General features: G+C 36.8%; 1 protein-coding gene and 1 long non-coding RNA gene across 10 annotated transcripts in view; both read left to right on the top strand.

The window, feature by feature from the left end:
• The window catches only part of Raskol (Ras GTPase-activating protein raskol), a 204,631-nt gene that overhangs the window by 128,989 nt on the left and 55,504 nt on the right, over positions 1-20,138 (top strand). The window lies entirely within an intron of this gene.
• On the top strand, positions 4,810-19,406 carry LOC143210087 (uncharacterized). The gene is made up of 2 exons (XR_013009185.1): positions 4,810-17,365; positions 17,396-19,406. It is a non-coding gene; the product is annotated as an uncharacterized LOC143210087 (long non-coding RNA).

Raw genomic sequence — 20,138 nt, 5'->3', positions numbered from 1 at the left:
CGAAATCCGTTCGCCGAGAGTTTTCCCGGTAGTTTCAAGGCACTCCCGACCGAATGGCGTCGCGTTATCGGCACACCTTGCAGAACGGTTATCTGGGAACAGCCGTCCCTGCTATCTATTATCGATAACGAAAACGCTCGCAATAAAACAGTCCGATTTTCCTTCAACTTTTCCTACAAGAAAACTTGTCTGGTTCATGCTCGGAAACAAGATGGAAGCTCGCAGTCCCGTAAACCAGAGACAAAGAGACCACAAGATCTGTACATGGAGTTAATTTTTAAGATTCTTTGAATTTGTCGAATAACAAAATGTGATAAACTGAAGAGGGAAGTGCATTATTGCTTTTAACACTAAACCTACCGAGCAAAATGTTTCAGAAACCGATTAAAATGTTTCATCTGATAGAAATGACAAGCCCCTGTTGATTTAGATTTTATGCAAATTTTATTGCGATACGTGCTTGGATAAATAAATTTATCGAATCAATTTCCATGTAAGCAACGTCATCGTTTCAATAATTATAAAATTAAAAATCTAAGACCGGTTATTGGACCGGCAGTGGAAGGTTAAGTGTTAAAAAAGTCATTTATTGGAAAACTTCGATCTACTCGAAACTGAATTTTCAGCTTGAATAGATCTTTAGTTTTCGAGTTACCGTGCGTAAGACACGTAGTTGACCGTGCAGAACACAGGCTATTTGACAAGAATCGCGACTTTACTGTATTCGAGTAATTGGAAAAATTTCGAGCTAAAAATTCATTTTCAAGTAGATCGAAGGTTTACGAGGTTTTCATTGGTTTTCCCTGTATTTGAGAGGTTGGAATATCGTTTCTCAGAAAATATTAACAATTGTATGTTTCATCAGGCAATGCTTCTTTACAGAAAATCGTGCTCACAAAACGCGGTGTACAGCAAGAGATATTATGTTAATTAATAGAGTACATTTATGAAACATACATCTCGTATATGTATGTAAACTGAGAAAATAAAATGAATCTCGAGTTCTCCATTGGCTTTCTCTGTATTCGAGATTAGAATATCGTCCATGTCGCAAAGTATTAACCACAAGTACCACAAGAAATATTATTTTAATTGACAGAGTACATATCATCGAACATCATCTTGTATATACAGTGACTCCCACTAATATTCGGACACCTAAAAACACCATAACTTTTTTGATATTGGAATATACGACTTGAAATTTGTAGAGAAGTTAGAACAATTGGTTTACTACACAACGTGACAAAAAATTTTGAAAGAAACTGCAAGTTGTCTGAATTGCAGAGAAAATACTAAAAGTTGTATTTCTCAACTTTTTTATGTGGGCTTATATGGAAAGTTTGGAAAACACGTTTCGTAGATCTGTATCAATTAAACATATCCTGAAAATTTCATCAAATCGGTCGACGTTGTAATGAGCTATAAACGTTTAAAGATGGTAAAAATTGCAGTTTTTCACAATTTTCGGCCTCCAAAACTGCAGTAATTCTAAGAACTCTTACCTCTTTCAATGCTTGTCGTTTTTTCCCGCATCAACCGATTTCTATGAAACTTTCACAGTGCATATAATTGACACAGATCTACAAAACGTATTTTTTTAAATTTCTATATAGGCCCGCATAAAAATGCTGTAAAATGCAACTTTTCGTATTTTCCCTACAATCCCGACCAAATGCAATTTTTGAAGAAATTTCTTTTCACATCCTGTAGTAAACTAATTGCATCCCAAAAAAGTTCAAATCGCACAGGCCAATATTAAAAAAAGTTATGGTGTTTTTAAGAGTGTCCGAATATTAGTGGTATAGTCGTTGTATAAACTAAGGGATATAAACTCTACATGCAATGAATCTCGAGTTCTGCAGCAGTGCATCGTTTCAACATGTCGAAAAAAATGTGAAAAATGTCGTATCGTTCGAACAGGCTTTATACGACATTAAGACATTCATTGACCCCGCAGTTCCCGTTACCAACATCTTCGCAACGGGGCGTGCGTGTTGATTTCTTGCATCCACTTCATAAAGGCAGGCCGGAGGAAATTCCCAATCAGTTGCGATGCAGCCGAATAGAGCGTGCGTTTACGCACGGAAATCCGTAGAAATAAACGGAATTGGTGGGTGCGTGTATAAGTGAATTTGCTCCTCCGGCTGCCGTGAGTCATGTACGATGGAACGAGTCTGTCGTAAAGGCCCCCTTCTCCACGAAATACATAATTAAAGCACGACTAGCTAGAAGGGAAAGAGAGCTGTCTTCTGAATCAGCTGGTGAATAAAGGCCCGGATTTCGGGGCTTCGTGTTAGTCATAGTTATTACGGATTTAGAGCTCGGACACAGTCTCGACGGTTTGTGAATGGCGTCCGTATGGGTGGGGTCGGTTTAACGTGTAAACATCAGTATAGTTAGCTCCTGCGGCTTACAATCCATTAACAGCGAAAGTGATCGAATTATGTGTTTACGAATTCTTTTGTTATGCACGTGTTTAACGTCGTATCGACCTTCTCCTATGTAACTATGGCTTACAATTAGTCTGGCTATTCATGTTTCTTCGCGTGGCGGTTATTTTTGTTGGTAATATTAGTTTTTCATTTTTTTTTTCAGTGTATGTACAGGAAAAAGTTTAACCCTTTGCACTCGGTTGCCCCCTCAAAATATTGTTTACATGATTAAATATATCGGTGTCTAATCAATAGGCTGTGGATATTTATGCAAAATAAAAAATGATCGCATCGATTGCAGGATACAGGAGCCAAGTAAACATTTGATGCTTCTTTTAGTTATTCTTTTAAGCTGAAACTAATACATTAATGTCCTTATAATTTAAAGCAGTGGACATGTTAAAAATATTTAATATGTTAAAATGTCCTTAAATATTCTGAATATGTCCACTGCTTTAAATTACACCTAGCCAGGTTTGTCATTAATGCATAAAATCCGCAGTCTACTAATCAATTACTAAACATTTGGGTATTGTATGAGGTATTATACCAATTTCATTTCAATAAAATTTCAAAAATCATAGCGAATGGAAATATTCTAGATCGGAAGAAATGTTTAATTTTCCAGTTAAAATAGCTCCGAGTACAAAGGGTTAATTTTGAAGTTTAAAGAACTTGGATAGTTTAATTTTAAGTTTTAATTTTTTGAAGTTTAGTGTTTGAGTTTTATTATTTGGTCGGAGACCAAATGTCCACTGCTTTAAATTACACCTAGCCAGGTTTGTCATAAATGCATAAAATCCGCAGTCTACTAATCAATTACTAAACATTTGGGTATTGTATGAGGTATTATACCAATTTCATATCAATAAAACTTCAAAAATCATAGCGAATGGAAATATTCTAGATCGGAAGAAATGTTTAATTTTCCAGTTAAAATAGCTCCGAGTACAAAGGGTTAATTTTGAAGTTTAAAGAACTTGGATAGTTTAATTTTAAGTTTTAATTTTTTGAAGTTTAGTGCTTGAGTTTTATTATTTGGTCGGAGACTATTTTAGTACATACATATTGGGTTCGGTCGATGACGGCCGTCATCATTCATTCGTGACCTCTCTCCTTGTGTTCTTGTTTTTCGTTTGTTTTTGGTAGCTGCTTTGAATTCTTCGCTCGAGACTGTTCTCTCTTATTGGAAGACAGTTCGACGGGAGTGAAAGCCGGAAAATACTGCGGTATTACTCGATCATGAATTATTCTGATTCGCGTTGAAGTTAGGTTAATGTATACCTCTTTCTCCGTGGTGTTAACAGCATTACGAAATTGTGGAAACAAGCTTTATATAAAGTCAGTAGTTTCCTTATGCGTAACACAGTTTGGAAATAAAAAGAATTACGAGGGCAGTCGTTAATTTGTGCAAAATTACTGTTCTCAGCGAGAAATGTTTTGTTGTATATTTTCAAAACGGAAAACATGTTTATGTAATCCCTTTCTAAAGCACGATCGTCATGCAATATTTATTTATATATTACATTTTTTACAATATATGTATTGTACCGATATAATAAATTATTCGGAGAAATACATTTTTATGCGATATTAAAATGTGATGATTAGACTGCGGATCTTTATGCAAAATAAAAATGTTCTGCATTAATTGTGGGCAGCAGGAATAACATAAAAATTGATTTCATCCCTTCACAACTTTTTTACATTAAGAGCAACAATACAACATTCCTGAATTTTTAAAATCTTTTATTGTTTTATATTTCACCCAACCTATTTCTTCATATTATGCCGTTACAAATTTTTATAAAACAAGTCATATTTCTTGTTTCGAGATATTTAAAGTCAAAGGATATTAACAATAAATAAATTCCATATAATGTTGAAATAACAAGCACTATTTAACGTTTCAGTTTGGATAATATCGTAAAAATTACATTGAGTTAATTGAGTTTAAAATAATGTGATGTGAAATAACTGATAAATTTATTTCTTTTAAATTTCGTTCTAGACCACTTTCATAATTATGGGCACAATTAGTCTAGAAACCTGTATAGTCCCATAAGCACGATTAAAAGACAAGCCTCTGGCCGAAGAAGTGGTCCATGAAAAAATTCCAGAATTCGACCAAGAGCCGCCGAATGACAAAGGCCTGGTGTTTCCACGTTTCACATTAATACCGTGTCTATCCTTAATTAGTTCATTACTCGGGGTTATTATTGTCGTCGGGCAACGACCTCTGCGTCGTAGTCGGTGTCGCAAACAACCACACTAAATATGTCCTTTGTCTGTTTCAGGTGAGTCCGAAAAACCAAAAAACAAGTCGGCGCAAGTCTCTTTGTTCGGAGACACGCGCACGTTTTCGACGGTGAGCACGTTCCATTCATTCCTTTTTCTCTACTTCTTTTTCATTTCTTCGTGGTTTCGTCACGGTACCGGTGCGTCAGTGTGTCCTTAATTGTCAATTAAGGAGCAACGCGACGGAACTTTAATCGCGTAGATCGAGCAGCGTGCTGAAAATTTAATTGCGAACGCTTCACTGGAGCGTTGAGGCGGCACGCGCTCCGCAAGTCCGCGAAGAAACGAGAAAGTTTTCTGGCTGTTTGAACGGCAAAAGACTCGCGAGCATAATTACTTGTTTCGGGATTAAGTCAGTGGATCACCGGTGAAACGAACGGCGCGCACCCTCGCCTATTAGGACAGTGGGAGAGCGTGCGTGTTTTTACCGACGATGAATAAACACGGTGTTTGCGCACGATGTTTCGACACGGTATTTAACGCTTAGAGAGTCATTTTAGTTTGGAACGTTACATTTTAACCAGCTTTCAAATGTTTTTGCTGCGAAACTGCAGAACCTTTTAAACGTAATTGTTGTGTGCACGGTTTAACAAGGTCCATCAATTTTTAGGCTAGCGAAATCAGAGTTGAACACGCTATGAACCAGAGTTGCCAGTTTAAGATATTTAATTAAAACTCGCCAAATACAGAGTCATTGAATCATTGCATTTTTAAAGTACACGTTGAAGGGCCACGTAAGGGTTGAAACTATCTTGCACAATTTTTTTACAGAATTTTAGGAAAGCCCCAGTTTGATACTTCATAGTCTAAACATAACCATACCGAGCACAAAATTTAACTTGTGTACATATTGTTCTATAAAAATTATAAAACTCAATTCATTTAGATTTCTCGCAACTTTTGTAACGATATTTACTTGAACGAAGACATTTATTTTATTTCTAATGGCAAGCATCTTTGTCATTTCGATAATAATTATAATTAGGAAAAATGTGAAATCAGCAGGGACCATAACTGTTATGACTAGACTGCGGATTTTATGCATTTATGACAAAAATGGGTATGTATAATTTAAACCAGTGGACCTATGAAAAAGATTTAAGGCCACCAGTGTATAAGTTTCACGATAATGTGATAATTGAAAGAAGGAAGAAATTTTTATTTGGCTCCTGTGTCTTGCAATCAATGCAAACATTTTTTGTTTTGCATAATGATCCGCTGTCTAGTTATACTCAAAAAGAAGAGTCTTTTTCATCGACTAAAATCGTATTGGTTATAAATAAGGATTATAAGTTACCGAAAATTTTTTCTCTTGTTCGTAAATGTTATCGTTGAGAGAAATTCATTTCGATCACAACAGTTATCAATGAGAGAAATTTATTTCGATCGCTCATAACAGTTATCGATGGGAGAAATGTATTTCGATCGCTCATAACAGTTCTTCTTTCATCGATAACTGCTTTGAGCAATTGAAACAGTTTTTCTCCATCGATAACAGTTATCGAGAAGGATCCAATTTGTTGGACACTAATAATCGTTATTTGTAATCAAAAAATATAAAAGTCGATATTTTTCAATCATTTTGTTCTTACAATCTTTTACTTTATATTTTGTGTACATTATCAACTTTTCATTAATGATTTTTATCGTATCAAATTTTAGAACAACTGTTATTTTTGGTCCCTGGAAATCAGTCGTTTGATCAGTCGTGATCAATTTTATAATTGACGATGTTTAGTAGTGCAGTGAAGTCTTGATCTACTAACAACCCTCGGGCCCGTGATGTTTCTTAGATCGTATCCTTCCTTTTTATCGTATAAAATTTTAGAACAATTGTTATTTTTGGTCCCTGGAAATCAGTCGTTTGATCAGTCGTGATCAATTTTATAATTGACGATGTTTAGTAGTGCAGTGAAGTCTTGATCTACTAACAACCCTCGGGCCCGTGATGTTTCTTAGATCGTATCCTTCCTTTTTATCGTATAAAATTTTAGAATAACAGTTATTTTTGGTCTCTGGAAATCATTCATTTCATCAGTCGTGATCAATTTTATAATTGATGATCTTTAGTAGTGCAGTGAAGTCTTGATTTACTAAAAACCCTCGGGCCCGTGCTGTTTCTTAGATCGTGTCCTTACGACACAGCGGTTGTTACTTGAATCTGATCGCTGGGAACAGTGGGAACAGAGTAATTAAATGACGATTTTGATACTCTGTGTCAAAGTAGATCCCGCTCATTATTTTGATCAATGTGTTCTATGATTCATGTTTCGAGCGACGTTGCCCAGTTGTAATATCCTGCGATCCGGAACAATGACAGCATTGTTGAATCGCGCGTGTTCCCCCACAGCGACTTCTCTAAAGTAGAAACTCATCTCGCCGCGGCACCGTAGAGCGGATGAATGTAGTCCACGTGGATTCATCATGGCGAAAAAAGAAAGGAAGAAAAATTGTGCGAAACGATGGTAGTGTACCGTTGACGAGGGGAAATATTATGGGCAACAGAGTCGAATGATCTCAGCCTCCTACGTTCACCGTGGAGTCCCGCGATGGTGACTTATTGCCCAGGCATTTAGAGAAGAAATTACGATGTAGAAAAACGGGTACAGGGAAAAGGGGGCAGAGAAGGGAAAACTGCACCGAGAGCATTGCTTAATTACGAACGGCGAACACTTGAAGGTGAACGGGCTCGTGTCGTGGACATTGAATTAATTACCCTCAACGTGACCGTTGTTCTCTCGACGTTAGGATATCGGTACGATGATCGCATTCTATAGTTCGCAATTTTCTTAAAATTGTCAATTTCCAAAGTTAATTGCTTGACAAAGGAAATTCATGAGAGAATTGACGAAGTAAAATTGACTTGGTCGTTGAGAACTCTGATTTCTTAATAAAATAATTGTGTGCAGTAATGAGTAGACAGCAGATTTTTATGCTAAATAAATTTATAATAAATACAATTTTTAATTATTTAATTTTTAATATGATAAATAAAACAATTAATATTTATAATAAATAAAAATGTTTTACTGGAATTATAACAAACTGGACTGAAATAGGAATTTATTTTTTTTGTCACCATGGATAAAAGATTGCGAATAATATGACAGAATTTTTAAATTCTTCCAATGTTCTCACTGTTTTAATTTCACCTATTTAGTTTTGTTATAATTGCATAAAGGTCCGCTGTCTAGTAATGAGAATTAGTTTCACTTAATTTTGATACAATTTTTAATGCGACAGTTTCAAAGAAGCTCTGGAGATGTTCATACCAATGAAAACTTGCCAAGTATATCTGTTACTTATAGATTTTTTGTTTTGTGTATTAAATAACAAATGCATTAAGCTACCGCGATAGAGTCAGACCTTTCAAACGGACTTCAATTAATATCGCTCGTCTAGTTCGAGGAAAAATATCGCGTCTATACTTTCATAAAGGTTAATCTTTGCATAAGTGATGCGAATTGTAATGGACGGCAGTTTGATTGAAGTCTGCTAAATATATGGCGTTGTAACACTCACGACACACTCGACCATTTACTTCACAGTAATGTAACAGCTATGTGTCGGGTCATTGAATTAGAAAACTCGTTTCTCGTTAAAACTATTCCTGTGGAGAGTGCTCGTCATATCTCGCAGTATTTTATACATAAATTACAAGAAAATTAAAGTATAAGAAAGTTAAAATAAATCTTGACTTATCGGCTACGGGCACAATTAGAAAATTAGATTTTTTTTGGATAAATTCACAGAAATTAAATCGACAAATCATTAAATAAAATAAATTTGGTACGCGCAACCACGGCACTTACCGTGTTAAATGAAGAAAAAGACTCGTCGGATGTTAAATAAAATACATTTCAGTGAACGCGTCGCTATTGTGATCCGCTATAAATAAAGGTGTTCGGCACCACTAATTTCTGATACGATCAGGGCAAAAGAGAAAGCGTGAAACGAGCATCTATTTAATCGGTTTTCAACGCTGCAGAACCTCCTCCCTAGAACACCATATCCGAAATGTCACTCTACAATGCGTAGTCGCGCGCGTCCGCCACGTTGTAATTGAATGACAGGAATTAGTAGTGGTAGTGGTGCGCGCACCTCACGCGCTCGGTGCACGTGCAGCTGCAGCACCTGCGAATTAATGGTGGCGTGCCGTCCATTAAGCGACAGCGAGTTGCTCATTTATAGCGAGGCCATAAATACAATTGATGGACAACTAACTTTCCGTTCTTTTTCACCCAGTTCCACTATTATTCCTGCTCGGAGAGAAACATGTCCCGCGTTTCCCTGAAATTGCGATTTCGAACGACAATCGTGAACGATGTAATCGTTTTATTCTACGATCTGCTTCCATCGGACGACTCCTAAATAATCTCTTTTAGAAAATTGCTTGCGAATCCAGCCTAACCCAGTCGCACCTAGATAACTACCGTGTAAAATATTTTACCTCACGAGGATAAAGGATGCATGAATTTTAAAGAATTTAGAAAAATTAATGCATTTTTGATCTTTTCAAATTTCAGAATTATTTCATGCTTTCTGTACAACATGAATTTATCATACAATTCAATTCGAATTTAATTTCAATGAAATTTTTATTTTCTTGTTTCTTATTTTTCATTTCAATACATTAAGATTAGAAATTGCCTAATTTTATTTCAACTAATGCACTCGCTTCTAATTCCGCTGTATAATAATTGAAGTGAGTGGATGAATAAAGGTGTCAAGTAACGAGGTGTGAGAATGTTGGAAAAATATAAATAAATTTTGTGTTTTCAATTCGTGTATTATTAAATTACTATAGATAATAAGAAAATTAAGCAGAGCACATTTCTCTTGGTTGAACCTTCACATGTATTTGTTTTATAGAGAAAGTTGTCCCGATTTTCTGTGATTTTTGGAGAATCGATGTGTGACCCTGCACGTGTTAATTATAAAAAGAATTACGTTTCCATGTCGGTGGATAAAGTATTGGAAAAACGTTTGTAAAACGTGGAATGACCGTTTGGATTCGCGCGCTCCATCCGTCGCGCGAAACTCGTTTCGCCGATTGAAACGCGAACAAACACGTGTCGACGGGATGCGCTCCGTTGCACCGATGCACGCGCAACCGATTTGTCGTACACACAATCAATGAAGTATATTCCCGTTCCGAAATGAACAACGACGACCGAGGGACGAAACGGTAAGCCGCGAAACAGAAATAAATAACCATCGGAATAATAATCTTCCAGAGACGTCGCACGCTTATCAAACCGAACAAACCCGGCGAATTATAATGCGAAACCGGTATTACCACTATCAACCAGCCGCCGCGCCGCCGCGCCGCTTCTTTCCAGGGACAGATTTAACAGATTATGATTTATTCATAACCCGTCGTTATGCGTTTCGTCCCAGTGTTTCTATGAATTTTCATAATTTCCGTGTTCATTAAACGATTGCTCATTCCGCTCTATCACATAGCCAGGCTACTGTAAAATTCTCCTCGTTACGGTCGGTCTAAATCAATTCTCTTTTTAGAATTATTTCATGCTTTCTGTACAACATGAATTTATTGTACAATTAAATCCAAATTTATAATTTCAATGAAATTTCTATTCTCTTGTTTCTTATTTTTCATTCGAATACATTAAGATTAGAAGTTGCCTAATTTTATTTCAACTAATGCACTCACGTCTATTTCTGCTGTGTAATAATCGAAGGGGTGGATGGATAAAGGTGTCAAGTAATAAATTGTTTGTTTTCTGTAAAAGAGTTTTTCGCGAGATATGTTGTTCTTTTTTTTATGAATGAATATGATAAAACAAATCAATTCCAAATATATATTGTTATGGTTAATGTCTAATAGAAAAAAAGATAATAATTATCTGCATTCATCAAAAAAGGAAAACATATTTTGTTAAAAACTCTTTTAGAGAAAACAAACTTTACACCTTTATCCATCCACCCCTTCAATTGCACTGTGACGTTCATGCAAATTTATATTTTTCTAGCTTATTTGTCAGTCTTCAGCATGAGATTAGTATAATTGTAAAAAATTGTCACAACGTTTTTTTCTTACAATTGAAAATGTTATTTTACATAATGAAAATTGTAATAGAAATCGTGTTTTCATAATTTAAAATGACACTTCTTAATGAAAGGCCCTGTGGATTAGCAAAATTGAGAAAAAAATTGTCACAACGTTTTTTCTTATAATTGTAAGTTTTATATTAAATAATGAAAATTGTAAAACGAAACGTGTTTTCATCATTTAAAATAACACTTATCAATGAAAGGCTCTGTAGATTAGCAAAATTGTAAAAGAAAACGTTCTAACAATTTTTTACAATTATATGAAGATTGTAAGAAAAGAATAGCTCAATCATAATTTAAAATAAGACTTCTCAATGAAAGCCCCTGTGTTTCCAGCCATTGGAAAAATCGTAAATTCTTGATTTCGGCGATATCTTAAGCAGGCAGGTGATCACAACCCTGCGTCCGTCGGCCGGGGGTTAATTTCTTGGGGAAGAAAGTTTGAAGTGTAGGCTTGACGGCGGAGGAAGTCGCCTCTTAACTCGTTTACGGTCATTTTTCCGGCGTTGTGGATCTCCGTTGCACGCGCGCGTTATCTTGACCGATGTATCTGACCACGGTTCGCCAGCGAAAACAAGAGAGACGAGAGAGAGAGAGAGAGAGAAAAAGAAGAAGGGAAAATGTCGAGGGACTGAACGAGCGCGAATCGTCGTGGAACTCGTCGTCGAGGCATTATCGGGTTTCCCGATCGACATTCCGGCTCCGGTAATAATGATTATCGTGATAATAATTAAGGGTAATTGGAGCAGAGCCGGGCACGCGACCCTACGACCAAGGCAGATGCTAGGTGCCTTTCTTGAAACGCGACCAAGGTGCAGCTGCGCGTGCACATGCAGATGTCGGTCGCCGTTTCGTACTCGCTAATGTTTATAAACCACCGTTTCTTTTTTTGCAACAATTCCGCCAATTCGATGCAATCGTTGCATTCGAAGCGCATCCCCCGTTTCCACGACGCAATGTCGCGTGTAGTGCGTCGTAGACTGAATTGGAATTTAATGGAGGAAAATAAAGGCGGATAACGACCGTCGGGCTTTTAACGTCGAGATACAGGGTTGGGATGGTTAATAATTTTCACGGATAAAATGTAACTATCGCCTCGAGAACGGGATTATTTGAATAAAATTTATCTCGCGAGCTGGTTTAGAGGAAGATACAGTCATTCAACCCTTTCGTTTCGGTCATCTTACCGGCGAATGCGCCGTCAGTTTATGGGCTACGTTTGACGGCTGCTGCTTTTTCCTGGCGTTGGAATTATCCGATTTTTCCGCGAGCTATCGCGAATGAACACTTCGAAGCGGACGCGGCTGATAATTTCATGACAGCCGTGGCTAGAGCCATTTCAATCCTTATGTGCCTACTTTCTTTCACACAGTTTTCAACACGCGTCTTTGATATCGACGTTGATCTTCTTGCTGGATCTACTACACTGCCTGACATTACAATAAAGCCACCTGATATTTTGGTGGAATCTTATAATTATATCATAGTAAAGAGAAGCTGACGCACGATAGCATTTTAGGATTAATAAAAGAAACCATTTACATGATTACATCCATAGATATATATGATTTATTTACAGGAAAACGTAAAGTTATATAGTTTAACGAAAAACGAACTGTGAAATTTCCATAAAGAAGAAGTGGAGACTGGCAATCTCATTTTTCAGAATGATAACGCCACAATTCATGCATCAAGACAAATAAAGGAACGGTTAGGCAACAAAAATATGAGGATTTTGACATGGCTTGTTCGCCAGATTTATACCCAATTGAGAATCTTTGGGGAATAATTGTAAGAAAAATATATGGCAATTGTGAACAGTACAACTCTGTTTCTGAGTTATGGATTGCGGTGAACGAAGCGTGGACATCTATCGAAGCAGAAACTCTTCGTACTTTGATTTCATCAATGCCTAATCGAATTTTTCTTTTTTTTTTTTATTTGTAAGCATTTGAAACCCTTCTAGGTTTATTTCTCTTTACAGGAATAATATAAGTGAATACAATAATATAGAATACAGTAATAAAATACAATAAGAATACAATAATAATACAAATGAATGTCCGTTAACTCTAAATATGTAAATTACAATCTTTGAAAAAAGAATGTAATCGAATGTTCGACGTTATTCGAAGAAATGGCAATTATACTAACAATAAGTATTAATTTGTAAATGTAGAAGAAATTTTCGATAATCTTGATGTTATCTACTTAAAAAGCGTGTTGCTTTTTATGGAAATTTCGCAGTTCGTTTTTTGTTAAACTATATAACCACGTTTTTCTGTAAATAAATAATATATCTATGAATGTAATCATGTAAATGGTTTCTTTTATTAATCCTAAAATGCTATCGTGCATCAGCTTCTCAATACTGACATAATTATAAGATTTCACCAAAAAATCAGGTAGCTTTATGGTAATTTCGGGCAGTGTATGAGTAGCTAACAGTTCACACTAGTTGCTAGAAAGTCAAAATTTAGTTGTTTAGAATTTATGCACCAATTGCAGGACGAAGGAACTGAATTTATATCTTTGTCTAATAATTTTAATATGGTAAAAATAATGTATTGATACTGTCAACGTCTTTTCACTGTTTTAAATTACACCTAATCATTTTTTTTCATATTTATATTATACCCAAAAATTTTGTTTGCTTTTATCAAATTCGATAAGCGCTTACTAATCGCTCCACGGGCGACAGAGAAACGCTCAGCACGAACGCGTATCAACATTTTCCAATTGGTTAGACGCAGATGTTGCATTGGAGGAATGCTAGACGGATGTTCATTGTTCCATAGGAAATGAAACGTGTTGCAGCGAGTCACGAACGCACGCGTCGTGATTGTTATGCAAACGGATGTTAGTGTAATTGAAGAGAAAGACATTTATTCCTTTGCCGTTTAAATGGACGCGTACTGTGCATATAATCGTTAATAGATCTCGTCGGAAATGGAAAGTTGAATATTGTCGCTTGAACAATTCATCGCTGTACGACCATGGACAAAATTTATCTGGAAACTCTGCGCGGAAACTTCCATTGAAATGCGTACCAGCTTATTAAATTACCAGCTGTATTAAATTTTTCATATTTCTATAATTACATTTATGATTATTATATTTTCAAGTATTCTATCAGATGATTGCATAAGTTCGTGTCCGATTTGAATATAAAATTCAATGGTTACATTTTAAAGAGTTTATTAATCAATTATATAGTCACCATTCTTTTCTACAACTAGAAAAGAATTCTAACTTAAGATTTCACAGAGGCATTTATTGAGAGTTCAGAGATTCGGCAATAAAGATACATTTATTTTTGTATTGAAAATCAAAATTTCTCCTTTGCTGTACATAACGATTTACAGCGGTTGTTTTCAGAACTTTTTGAAAAATACACTTCTAACTTTCGAAGGGTCACCATAAGCCAGCAACCGTCCATTGGAACTACTCAGCGGCAAAAGGGGGTTAACCCCGGTTTTTCGCGCTCCCTCGCAAAAACAAAACGCTTGGATCGTTGAGAACCCTCGCCGACCACCACGATTTATCGCGGAACTGTGAACGATCGTTAAACTCCACCGACGCGGTCCGATGGAACAACGAACACGCTTGTACATACGAGCCCGGTTGTTCGCGATTAAAGGTGGCCTCACACCGTCGTCATTCCTCGGACCTCTTCCGAGAAGATAAAACAGCATCAGCCGGTGACCCAATTTCCAGATTTCGATCGCGATCGACGGAATCGTTCGAGACCGACACTCTAGTTAATCGTTATTTATTAACGCATCGAGTCCGCCGATGCGAGGGTAATCGATGACCGTCTGCAATACGAGGCTGTTATTAATCGTTTCAATAAGCCAGTCGTTGAACGGGTCCAGCCGATTATTGAGTGGAGTGATACGAGCATTACAGGGTCGCTGAACCATTAAAGGACTTCTGGAGAATTTTATTTTTCTTCATTTTCAAAGTTGATGGAATTTCACGATTCTATCGTAACCTGGAAAAATGGGAACGAGAAACGCAAATGCAATTAGAACGTTAAAAATTGTGTTTTTATCCTACCAAAAATCGAACGAAGTAGCTTAGAAACAAAACTAAATACTAAAGTGCGAAATTATCATTTCTCATTCTTTTCGTATTAGAAAATTTTAGAACATATCTAACTAAAAAACAATTTTTCTTCGACACTGATTGTTTAAAAAATATATTAGAAAACTTTTTAAAAACCACGCCTATATTAAAATGCACTAAAAAGAAGAAAATAATTTTTTTAGACATTAGTGACTATGAATAAAAGCGTGGAGCGCTAGACTATATTGACGTAATCTTCGTGGGCGCTCCACGCTTTTATTGATAGTCACTAATGCCTAAAAAAATTAATTTCTACTTTTTAGTGCATTTCAATATAAGCGTGGTTTTTAAAAAGTTTTTTTCATACATATATTTTTATTTTCTACTTTTTAGTCTTTTTTAAATGGAATGCAAGATGTAGTAATACTGGTATAAAATACGCGAGATAGAATGAGGGGATGACTCCGAGAGACGACGTCTCTTGATGGAGTCCGAAATTGTCCGAAATGGAACTGAATGAACGGAACACCACACTGATTAAGCTTCTTCGGTGCGAAATGGATGCGTGGAGTGGGGATGAGTCGGACTGGGAACGCGTGGTGGAGCAGGGAGCGCCGGCGCGCGAAGTGGGGATCGCTGAACGCGATCACGTACTACCGAATATCGCGCAACGAGGTGTGACGCTTAATATTAAACTTTTTTTCTCCTGAACGCACAGTTTTTTTAAAAATTTGTTTTTTAATATTGCATTGTCATCCAGTTCTGAGCTATGTTTAAAGTTTCAAGTCTTTAGCTCATCGGGAAGTGATTTAAAATTCGATTACAAGATTTGACGCATACAACAACAACGACAACTCGGCAAGTTAATATAAGCGTGGTAAAAATAATCCACGTGGTGATTGTGCGGAACACAGAATAGTTATTTACAACTGAAAAAGCGGCAAACCGCGTTCACAATGCAACCACTTGAGGAATTCATGGTTCGGTGTAATTAGCGACGAAACAGCCGATTGTAATGAACAATAACACAAATTGCTCGGTTTCATTATTGTTTTCGAGTCCATTGGTTTTCCTCCGGCATTCTTCAGGTCCATTTTCGTTTCATTTGCATGCGATCACAATCAACCCTGTCGCTATTTTCCTCGACGTAGAAACGTGTCAAGATCACGCCGATTAGGGGTAGTTTTCATGGTAAGCTGCACAATGCGCGATTGGGGTACGGCATAAGGTTGGCCATTCGCCACTCGAGGTACGTGTTCATGGTGCCGCATAGTATTTCCGATTGCTCGGCTCGATTCGAGGACTTTCGTTCCCCTTCACCCTTTTACGCCAAGCCCTTTTGTGAGTACACTTATCTTAGGGCCGGTATCCATGAACGAAGTAAAAGAAACGAGGGCCCTCGAGGAACGCGATTGCACATTTCGAGACCCGCGATAGCTTTTCGACCCATTAGGCTCGAATCGAAACCTCGGAAAAAATCGAACTCAAAATTGCCAGCACAAAACAAATAATATTAATGCAAGTGAAATAATTCCTCCAAAAGAACGTATGTACTTTTTTTTATTAAACAAAATTACTTTAAACATCCATAATTTCTCGAATTTAACATTTTAACGTCGAGATCTAAATTATTTGCGTATTTGTTACTTACCAAGCACTGTTTATGATGTACATTTATCAAGCATTATTTCATTATCGTATTAAATTCTCGCATTCAACGCTGATGTCAGTTTTATTATACGTCAAATGAATTCATCAATTTTAATATCACATTATATTCAACATCACGAATTACCTGTTAAAATACTAATGTCAATTACTCCGCACCGGTGAAGCCTGATTAATAAAATGTATAATGCAGAATATGATGAATAAAATGGCGTAGAAATGTATAATTGCTGTAATTAGCAAGCGTAGCTTGCAACAACGCTGCTCGCGGGTATTCATTAATTTGGTTTTACCTTGATCGGTATTCAGTCGGAATGTTGTCTCGGTAATTCTCGGCCATCGCAATGGAAATGTTTACTCTCGACGATCGTAAAACGTGAATATGCGATCTTAGACATGGTTTATATGTATCATCTGGAATGACACTGACGTCACGCCCAGATCGCTGAATCCACGTGTATAAACGTGATAGCAGGAAGTTATTTGTAATGCTGGTCGACCGATCGTAATTATTCTTTTGCCCCGTAAGTAATAATTATTGCATTGCATCGATTGACGGTTGTTGGTTCCAATATCTCCTCGGTGCTCGGCAAAAACCGGTGAACCGTTTTCTTCGAGGATTCTACCTTCGAAACACGCATAAACGAGAGACATAGAAAACAAAGATTCCGAATAAAGATTGATAACGGCGACTCGACTCCTACTCAACTATTTATCTATAAATCTACTATTAACGACCATACCGCGGATTTTATACAATTTTATGCGAAATAGAAGAAACATTTAAAGAATTTGGGAAAGAAGAAATAAATGTCTAGGTGTGCTCTAAGATATAGGGATGTCAAAAGTAAGGTGATAATTTATTTTGTATAATATGCTAAGGAAACGGGAACTACACGATCTAAGAAAAACGAGTATCCCTTCCACTGCAGAGTTCCTTTTCTACGTTCGGCGAGGTCACAAAAAGTAGAACTGTACGGTCTAAGAAACAGCGCGGGTCCGATGGTTTTTCTTAGTTTGAACGTTTACTGAACTTTGTAATGAAATATACATCAATTTTTAAGAATTTGAATGTTTTTAAAGGTTTTGGTTCGAGTAATCTTCACGTTGAGGACGTACAAAACGACCCAACCTTGTCCCAGAAAGGCAACCAGAATGAATAATTTATTCGACTGGGTTTGTGCTATAATTCCTCGGTAATTTCTCCTTTTCGCGCAGACAATAATTTCGGCCGATTACCCTTTTTGCGGGAGAGAATCTCTCGGTACCGTCGTTTCGCCGGTCCAATTAACGAAAATGAATAAAACGACCGTCCCGAAAGCAATTAACAACATCGTTTTTAATCGGTCGCAATTACCCGCGGACAAGATGCTCGCTGCGGATCCGTCATTCATTGAATTACGATCGACTTTATTACCCTTATTACCGGATAATCACGCCGTGGAAATTAAAATTTTTCGCCGTGTTTCGAAATGCTACAAAAAAATGTGGAGCAAAACGTGTCACGCTGGGAAAGGTAGAGCCAAGGTGGACAGGCCGACACGTTCACTGGAAAAATGAAAATCTCGTTTCAATCTTTTCGATATGCAAATCACGTTAGAAATTTGATTAGTGGTTGTGAAATTGAGCTTTGAAAATTGTGTAATAAATTTCACTGGACACACAGTATGTAATCAAATGTCTGCGTGAGTTATTTTCTTTACAAACAGAAATTGAATGATTGTAACACCGAGCTTTTTTACCAAACTAGAAAATCAATTTTTTGTCAACAACCTATCAAGTAAACCAAAATGAGGATTTACAAGGTGTGAGAATGTTGCAAAAATAATTCTTACAACAACCTTTGTGTTTTCTATTCTTGGATTATTTTAATCTGAAATAATGAGTAATGAAAAATTATTATTAATAATCTGAAATCACAGTGTCAGTACTGGTTTTATAACTTTTCAGTACAACTTTTCCCCCTCAATACTTTCCCCCACTCTGGATCCATTTTACTGGTTCACTGATGGAAATATTAAAGTGTTCTATTCAGTTTTTGATGAGAACGAGAGCCGCATTGGAATGGGATTATTATTTCTCGCGAATGTTGGTCGGTTAATTATTGTAAACACGACGTTCGTCCACGTAGTGGAACAGTACCGCGAAAAAACGAGTGTCCGAACAAGGAAGCGTCCGAGAGAGCGTATTCAAGCCGCACTGCGTCTAATTGAATCGAAACCTGGCCTTGTACCCAGAAAGAACACGATCCGACGATATTTTACGGTGACTTCTCGGCAGACGATGCACAAGCAGCGGTGTGCTCTCGCGGAACTGGTTCCCCACGAATAATTATTCCCTTCCAGGTAAACAGGCTTTATCTCACGATGTAGGTCCCGCCAGTGGTTACGGGTTCCAAACGTGTCAGCGCGCGACCAGGATTCTTCTTTCTATCCGCACGCTTCGGCTCTCCCCGTTCTACGATTTTTGTGATAGACTGCGGATCTTTATGCAAAATAAAAATCTTCTATCTCAATTGCAGTCAGAGTTGGGCAAAAAATTTTATTTAAATATTATACAAATTTCGAATAAAGTGGGTTTTAAACCCACTTGGAAAAAAACTCACTTTATTCGACATTTTTATTTAAATAAAATTGTTTCCCAACTCAGATTGCAGTACAGTAGAGTAGAAAATTTCCTTTTTTAATACGTTCGGTAGGATGAAAATAATATAATAATTAGACTGCGGATCTTTATGCAAAATAAAAAACCTTCTATCTCAATTTCAGTACAGTAGAGTAGAAAATTTCCTTTTTTAATAGGTTGGGTAGGATGAGAATAATGTAATAATTAGACTGCGGATCTCTATGCAAAATAAAAACTTCTATCTCAATTACAGTCAGAGTTGGGCAAAAATTTTATTTAAATACAAATTTCGAATAAGCTAGGTTTTCTCTCACTTTATTCGACATTTTCATTTAAATAAAATTGTTTCCCAACTTTGATTGCAGTACAGTAGAGTAGAAAATTTCCTTTTTTAATACGTTCGGTAGGATGAAAATAATATAATAATTAGACTGCGGATCTCTATGCAAAATAAAAGTCTTCTATCTCACAATTACAGTATTCCTTTTGTAATCTTTGTGCAAAATAAAAATGTTCAGTAGCGATTGTGGGCAGCAGGAGCTAAATACAAATTCATTTCATCTCCTAATAGTTTTTTTCCACCTGAAAACAACAAACACTATTTTTAGATTTTTCTAATTCTTCACTGTTTTATGTTTCATCTAGCCAATTTGTTCGTAAATGCATAAAAATCCGCAGTCTAATAATAATATATGAAAATTCTTCTAATACTTTTGGGTAGGATCAATTCGTTGAGACATTCAGCCATAGACATATAGAGATAGACTGCGCCGTCTTATGGGCGAGTTGAAGCCCACAATGGCGGCGCGCGGTACAAAGAGTGAGAGAGAGAGCATTAGCCGGGGTCCATAGCGCTCTCTTTCTATATGATGTGTCGACACATCAATTAGAAAGAGAGCGCTATGGACCCCGGCTAATGCTCTCTCTCTCTCGCACGCCGCCATTGTGGGCTTCAGCGCTTCGTTC

This window comes from Lasioglossum baleicum, chromosome 1, assembly GCF_051020765.1.
Source record: "Lasioglossum baleicum chromosome 1, iyLasBale1, whole genome shotgun sequence".
Classification (NCBI taxonomy): domain Eukaryota; kingdom Metazoa; phylum Arthropoda; class Insecta; order Hymenoptera; family Halictidae; genus Lasioglossum; species Lasioglossum baleicum.
The sequence above is the reverse complement of the archived record's forward strand: the minus strand, read 5'-3'. Positions and strand labels throughout refer to the sequence as shown.